Raw genomic sequence first — 7213 nt, forward strand, 5'->3', positions numbered from 1 at the left:
TGGAGGGATCATAACCTTTTTAATTCTTGACCATTTTGTGATTAAGGTATTAAATAAAAGAGCAGATATTGAACTTTTAATCATGTGACTTTCTTTTTGAAATTTAGATACCCCCCGCCAAATGAGTTTTTGGCATCCTTTCTTTGAATTATTTTTGCTCACTCATGCGTGAATGAGGAATAATCTTAGTAGTACCAGATAAAAGAGGAGATTCTAAGCTTTACGTTGGTAGGTCATTTGTCTATTTTATTTATGATTAAGTTATGATAAATCATCACTAAATCTCGGTTTCGTTTTTTCTGGGACGCACTGTACAATCACCCCCCACCAAATAAATTAAATGTATACCAAGGTCATCGACCTTTAAAATACATAAAATCTATACTACTGAAGAAGTATCGTACACTGTTGTATTACGTAGGCTTGATATGTTTTTTTGTATTTTGTATCATTCATGAATGCTGAGGGAAACATAGTAAGGCTCGAGTCTATGGCCCATATTCTGAAGTCAGGTTTAACTTAAACTCAGGTTTAAAGTTGTGGTTTAAGTATGGAGAGCCAATTGTTACATAATTCACTTACAGTAGAGATATCATACTTCAGCTTGGCTATCAAATCATTCATAATTGTCTAGGAAGTATAAAAAGATGATTGTCTTCACCATCGATGAATCAGGAAAGAGCATAGTAAACTTAAGAAACATGCAACTTAATAAAACTTTTGATACTTTTGGCTTCCCATACTTAGATCACAACTTTAAACCTGAGTTTAAGTTAAACCCGACTTCAGAATACGGGCCTATGATTATAAAACAAAGTAATCACCGGCTTCCAATGCTAATGTAAGAGATGTAAGTTACTACTCCGTCTCCACACATCAGAAAAAAATAAGCATACGTTGTTAATTGAAATAATTATGCAATTTATTATATATTTCTCTGTAGAATTATCAATTGCAATAAAAAATGCATTCAACTCACATATTTAGTCCACAATGCACAGACATAATGCTTGGTACAGAAAAAATAAAGACGTACAACGTATTTGTATGATGATAAAACATATTGATGGAGGTTTAATAACAATACACCATTCAAAGAATTACAAAAATAATCAGCAAATTTATTTTTGTGACCTAATGTGCGAGCAGCTTCGCCACATCTGAAGTGTGATTTTTTTAAATAGTCAGGTCCAGATTTGAGAAAAGTAGACTGCCTTAGGCAAATCGTGTTAATGCTGAATTGAGAAGTGCTTTAACTAATTTGAGGGCGCTGAGTCCAAATTTGCTGTTTGCCAACCTTGATTTTGATGTTAAAATCCTAAAATTGGCAAAAATAAAATGGCCGCCATTCTACACCCATTTTTACTCTATTCTGACCCCCAGAACTTGTAACAAAAATGTTTGTCAACGGTTTTTGGTACTATTTGATCTCAAAAATAACAGGAAAGTGGTCATTTTTAAGATGGCGTCTAAGATGGCCGCCATTAACTAAAAATTAAAATAACTGGCACTTTATCTACCCTAGACACATTTTTCGGTACATACATGTATTCAATTGTGGAGGGCGAAAAAGAAAAAAGTGAACATAAGCACTCCAGAGTACCTGAAAATCCAAGGTTGCGTAAAAATGGCTGCCATGGCCTAAAAATTCATAATTCATCTTTTACGTATTTTAGTGCCTTTTATTTGGGTTGTATTCACTGTTGATTTTAAGGGTCAAGAATTAAACCGGGACAAGTTACATGGACAGTCAACAGTCCACTATGTCCAAAAATCCAAGATGGCTTTCAAAATTGGAGTCTAAAATAGCTGTTGTTATCTAAAACCCCCCAAACCCAACATAGTTTGTTTAATACCTGCAATGGCATATGATGTTGGTGTCTAACCTATGGTTTAATGGGACAAGTAAAAAAAAGTCCTCCATGTCCAAAAATCCAGGATGGTTTGCAAAAATGGAGTATGAAATGTTTGTTGTTAATTACAAACCGACACAGTTTTTTTAAAGTTTGTTTTTGGATGTTTACTTATTGTTGCACCACCACCTACTTATGTCACTAATTCTTGTAAAACCTATTTTCATGAGTCTTAGAAACAGAGACACCAAAATAGTGGCACTAGATGGGATATGAAGTATTGTCATTTTTGTAACAATGGTGACCAATTTTAATGTAATCTTTGGAGCGTTCTTCAATTTTTGGATAAAATGGACAACATGGTTCCCTGTGATCTGTCTTCACCTATATCATATGACCCTCATGAGAAAGGCACAAAAATGTTCTTACATTGTAGGTATATATTATATGAACTTTGCAGCCAGATTTTTAAGAAATAGCAATTATTTTTTAAGCCATCATTATTAATATTTTTTTTTTGGGGGGGGCGGGCAAAACTGCACCACTGATAAACCTTGACATTTTTCCGATGTAATTTTTCCCTTTGGAATCATGATTTTCTATATGTTTTATTTTATTCTCGGTAGACCCCAAAGGTATTTCTTCCAGGTGGATATTATATGAATTTGGACCATTTCAAGTTACAACGTCCATTATAGACGCCATTATATCTTGTAACATGCCCTGATTCGTCATTTGCCATGAAAGCGTTTTGATTATTTTGATCATGAGGATTTATTTTATTTTTGGAGTTGACGGTACAACGACTGCCGTTGTGGACGCTATGTTGGATTTCCCGGTAACCTTGACAACGTTTTGTAACTATAACTTGTGTCAATAGACTTTGTTAATCCTAACATGCCTAAGTTTCATGAAATATACATCTAAACCCTAAAAGTTATGAAATTTCAAAAACTTAACCTCGGTTAAGATTGGTTGACTTCGCCGCCGCCGTCGGAAAAGCGACGTCCATGTCTTGCTTCTGCTATGCAGGCGAGGAAAAAATGGCGGACACGTTAAAGATATCCAATTTGAATATGCCAGCATCTCCCCAAAATTATCAAACATTTTGCCATATTATTTATCAGCAGCTGTGAATCATGGCAGCCATCTTATAATTAAAGATGGCTGATGAATCAATCGGACACATTATGTTTGCAACCCTGGGTATCAAAAATATCGCATAGATCCTAATTTTTTAAATATAATCACCCATAAAAATCGTTTAATATGGGAAACTGCATTAAAAATGCCGTCATTTTGTTTTTTGCCGATTTGAGGATGAAAACGTCGGAATCAAGTTTGGCAAACAGCATTTTTGGGTTCAGCACTCCTGAATTACCTTAAAACAATTCATAAATCAGCATTAACACAAATGCCTAAAGCACTTTTTCTAAGCACATTTTTTAAAATCTGGAACTGACTAAAATTAAAAATGCGTTTATAGTACGGGCTCGCTGCGCTTTGCTACGCTATATTCCTCGTTTCGCTCGGGAAGCAGCCGCAAGGGCATCGACAAGACTCAACGCTTCTGAGGTTGATTGAGACGCCTGTGTGCATGCGCGCGACCGTGACACAAGGTTCTCTATAAAACAAAAACAAAAATAAAATTGACGCACAGGCAGACAGAGACCCCAACTTTCCCGCTTCCGGCGGGAGATCTCCCGCCGAAAGCCCATTTTCGCAAAATCTCCCGTTCTCCCGCTCGAGATTTGATATCTCTCGCACTAGGCACTGTCTCACGCTTAACATGCGTAAGATGTGTTTTTTAAACTTATTGGAATCAAATTTTCATATCCAAGCCGATATTCAAGTTCAGACCTTACACTTAAGTAGAGCGCCAACGCTCCGCGCGATCTCGTAATCGTAAATAATAAACATGTAGAATGCCTCTGGCCGTCTCACCTGCATCACGCGGTTCAATATAGCAGCAGTGCTGACTTTGAATACTACTCTCTCGCACCAGATGTTCAGTGATACATGGTTTCTCTTATGTACACTTTTTTATGAACTAGACCAATAAACTTACAGAGATATGATGGTTATTCAACAAAAAACCCCAACATGGCCAAAGTTCATTGACCTTACATGACCTTTGACCCTGATCATGTGACCTGAAACTCGAACAGGAGGTTCAGTGATACTTGATTACTGTTATGTACAAGTTTCACGAATCAGATCCATAAACTTTCAAAGTTATGATGGTAATTCAACAGATACACCCAATTCGGCCAAAGTTCATTGACCTTGGTCATGTGACCTGAAACGCGCACAGGATGTTCAGTGATACTTGATTATTCTAATGTCCAAGTTTAATGAACTAGACCAATAAACTTTCAAAGTTATGATGGTAATTCAACAGATACCCCCGATTCGGCCAAAGTTCATTGACCCTAAATGACCTTTGACTTTAATCATGAGACCTAAAACTTGCACACAAAATTTTCAGTGATGCTTGATTAATATTATGTCCAAGTTTCATGAATCAGATCCATAAACTTTCAAAGTTATGATGGGAATTCAACAGATATCCCCAATTCGGTCAAAGTTCATTGACCCTAAATGACCTTTGACCTTGGTCATGTGACGTGAAACTCATGCAGGATGTTCAGTGACACTTAATTAACCTCATGTCCAAGTTTCATGAACTAGGTCCATATATTTTATAAGTTATGATGACATTTCAAAAACTTAACCTCAGGTTAAGATTTCGATGTTGATTCCTCCAACATGGTCTAAGTTCATTGACCCTAAATGAACTTTGACCTTAGTCATGTGACATGAAACTCTAATAGGATGTTCAGTAATACTTGATTAACTTTATGGCCAAGTTTTATTAACTAGGTCCATATACTTTCTAAGCTATGATGTCATTTCAAAAACTTAACCTCAGGTTAAGATTTGATGTTGACGCCGTCGCCGCCGCCGTCGGAAAAGCGGCGCCTATAGTCTCATTTTGCTTCGCAGGTGAGACAAAAAATAGCGGGCGCGAGCTAGCGAGCTAGCATCATCCCTACAGGTACAGTTTTCCTAAGGCCTACGTGTGTGATTTGATTCATTCAATTCTTAATTGCTAACTACCATCCAAAAGCATATATGCCCCCCCCCCCAAAAAAAAAGTCATGACCAAGAACAAAAGAGAAAAGAGTGAAATATGACATCATTTTTCATATTTGTCAATATGTGCCACAAAGTTGGATTTTTTTCAGTAAAAGTGTCGATTTTTTTGCTCGTCCCCTTCGCTTGCAACTTTTTAAAAATCAATTTTACGCGATAAACCATATATCTAGCCCCCTCTAAATTTTTGACTCATTACGCCTTCATATATTGAAAAATTAGCCTGAGATAGCAAGAGAGAAAATAAAAACCCTAAAGCTTCGGGGGCTTTGTAGCGAGACCTGTACCCCGCCGCAAGGGACTTCGCGCTCGTGATGTCCGCTGAGTTGGAGTCTAGGGAATCAAGGCGGGCGGCGCGTTTCCGTTTTACACCCTGGCGAAGGCATTTTCCGGAAAAGTAGCCAAAAAGCGACTAGTGAAGAGTCTACGTCTACGTTTGTTTACATTATCAGATGGGCGCGCGATCCAAAGTCCGCACCGAAGTTATCCGCAGAACAAATGCAGCTGAGCTTATACTTTCCAGGTTCAATACGAATGTTTGCCCTGATCATTTGCCTTGCCGATTTGCTGATGTCTGTCTTTCTCTCTATCTGTCTATATATCTATCTCTCAAATTCTATCTCTATCTATCTATGTAACTGCAGTATCTATCTATCTAATAATCTTCTCTGTCTCTCTCATTCTTTATCTAACATCTATCTATCTCAAATTCTCTATCTCTCTCTATCTATCCATCCATCTGTCTGTCTTTCTCTATTTCTCTCTCTCTACCTATATGTAACTACGGTATCTATCTGTTAATTTGTCGCTCTTCTCTCTCATTCTTGATCTATCTGACATCTATCTATCTCTCTATCCATCTGTCTGTCTTTCTCTATTTCTCTCTATTTATCTATTTTTTAACTTATCTATCTATCTGTTAATTTGTTAATAATCTCAGTTGTCTCTCTCCCTCTTTATCTATCTAACATCTATCTGTCTTTCTCTATTTCTCTCTCTCTACCTACCTATGTAACTACAGTATCTATCTGTTAATTTGTCGCTCTTCTCTCTTATTGTTGATCTATCTGACATCTCTCATCTATCTATCTCTATCTATCCATCTGTCTGTCTTTCTCTATTTCTCTCTATCTATCTATGTATCTGTTAATTTGTCTATCTCTGTCTCTCTCATTCTTTATCTTTCTATCTAACATCTATCTATATCTGTCTCTCAAATTCTCTATCTCTCTCCCTCTCTAGCATCTGTCTGTCTTTTTTTCTCTCTCTCTTTGTCCGTCCATATTTCTATCTACATCATATCTCTCTCCCTCTCTATCTATCCTTCTCTCTCTCTCTCTCTCCCCCCCCCCCCTCTCCCTCTATATATCGACCTCTCTGTCTCTCCCCCTCTCTCTATTTATCTATCTATCCATCCATCTCTCCCTCTTTCTCTCTCTTTCTATCTATCTATCTACCTCTCTCTCTCTCTCTCTTTCTATCTATCTATCTGTCTATCTTGTCTCTATCTATCCCTATCTATATATTTATCAGTCTTCTATATCTATCTTTCGGCAGCTTCTAAGTGTATCAATCCATCAAACTTCAGTTTGTCTTTCCATTATAAGTATCTGTTTATTTTGATTTTGCCTGTCATTCTATTCATTTAGTTAATAATTTATTTTTAGAAAAAAAAAACTATCATAAACAACGCGACTGCAAAAGCATGTTCGGATTTCACTCCTGACTGCCGCTCTCTCTGTACATGAAGTGCCGAGGAACTCTGTGCTCTGATCAGTAACTGTGCAAATTGCATGCGGTGGTGGACTCGCCTGTGTCGCACGCTGCATGCAACCAGCGACGTGTGTAGACTCTTCACTAGTCGCTTTTTGGCTACTTTTCCGGAAAATGCCTTCGCCAGGGTGTAAAACGGAAACGCGCAGGCGGGAGAATCTTTAGATCAGAAAGTTATGTAATAGGCAATGCGAACGCGAAGCGAGAGCGAACATTTAATAGAAACAATGAAAGGTTCTTTTTATTTTCCAAGTCTTCCCCTCCTTTTAATCTTTTTATTCAATCTTCTTCCTCCTCTTCTTTTTCTCCGCTCTTTCCTTTTTTTCTTTTTTTTTCTCCGCCAATAGTGGACGGGCGGGGGGGGGGGGGGGCGGGACCCTCGGCCCCGCCCCCTCCTGGATCGGCCTATGAAATTGGAGTCTCTGCAGGCC

The sequence above is a fragment of the Lytechinus variegatus genome, chromosome 17 (assembly GCF_018143015.1).
Source record: "Lytechinus variegatus isolate NC3 chromosome 17, Lvar_3.0, whole genome shotgun sequence".
Taxonomy (NCBI): domain Eukaryota; kingdom Metazoa; phylum Echinodermata; class Echinoidea; order Temnopleuroida; family Toxopneustidae; genus Lytechinus; species Lytechinus variegatus.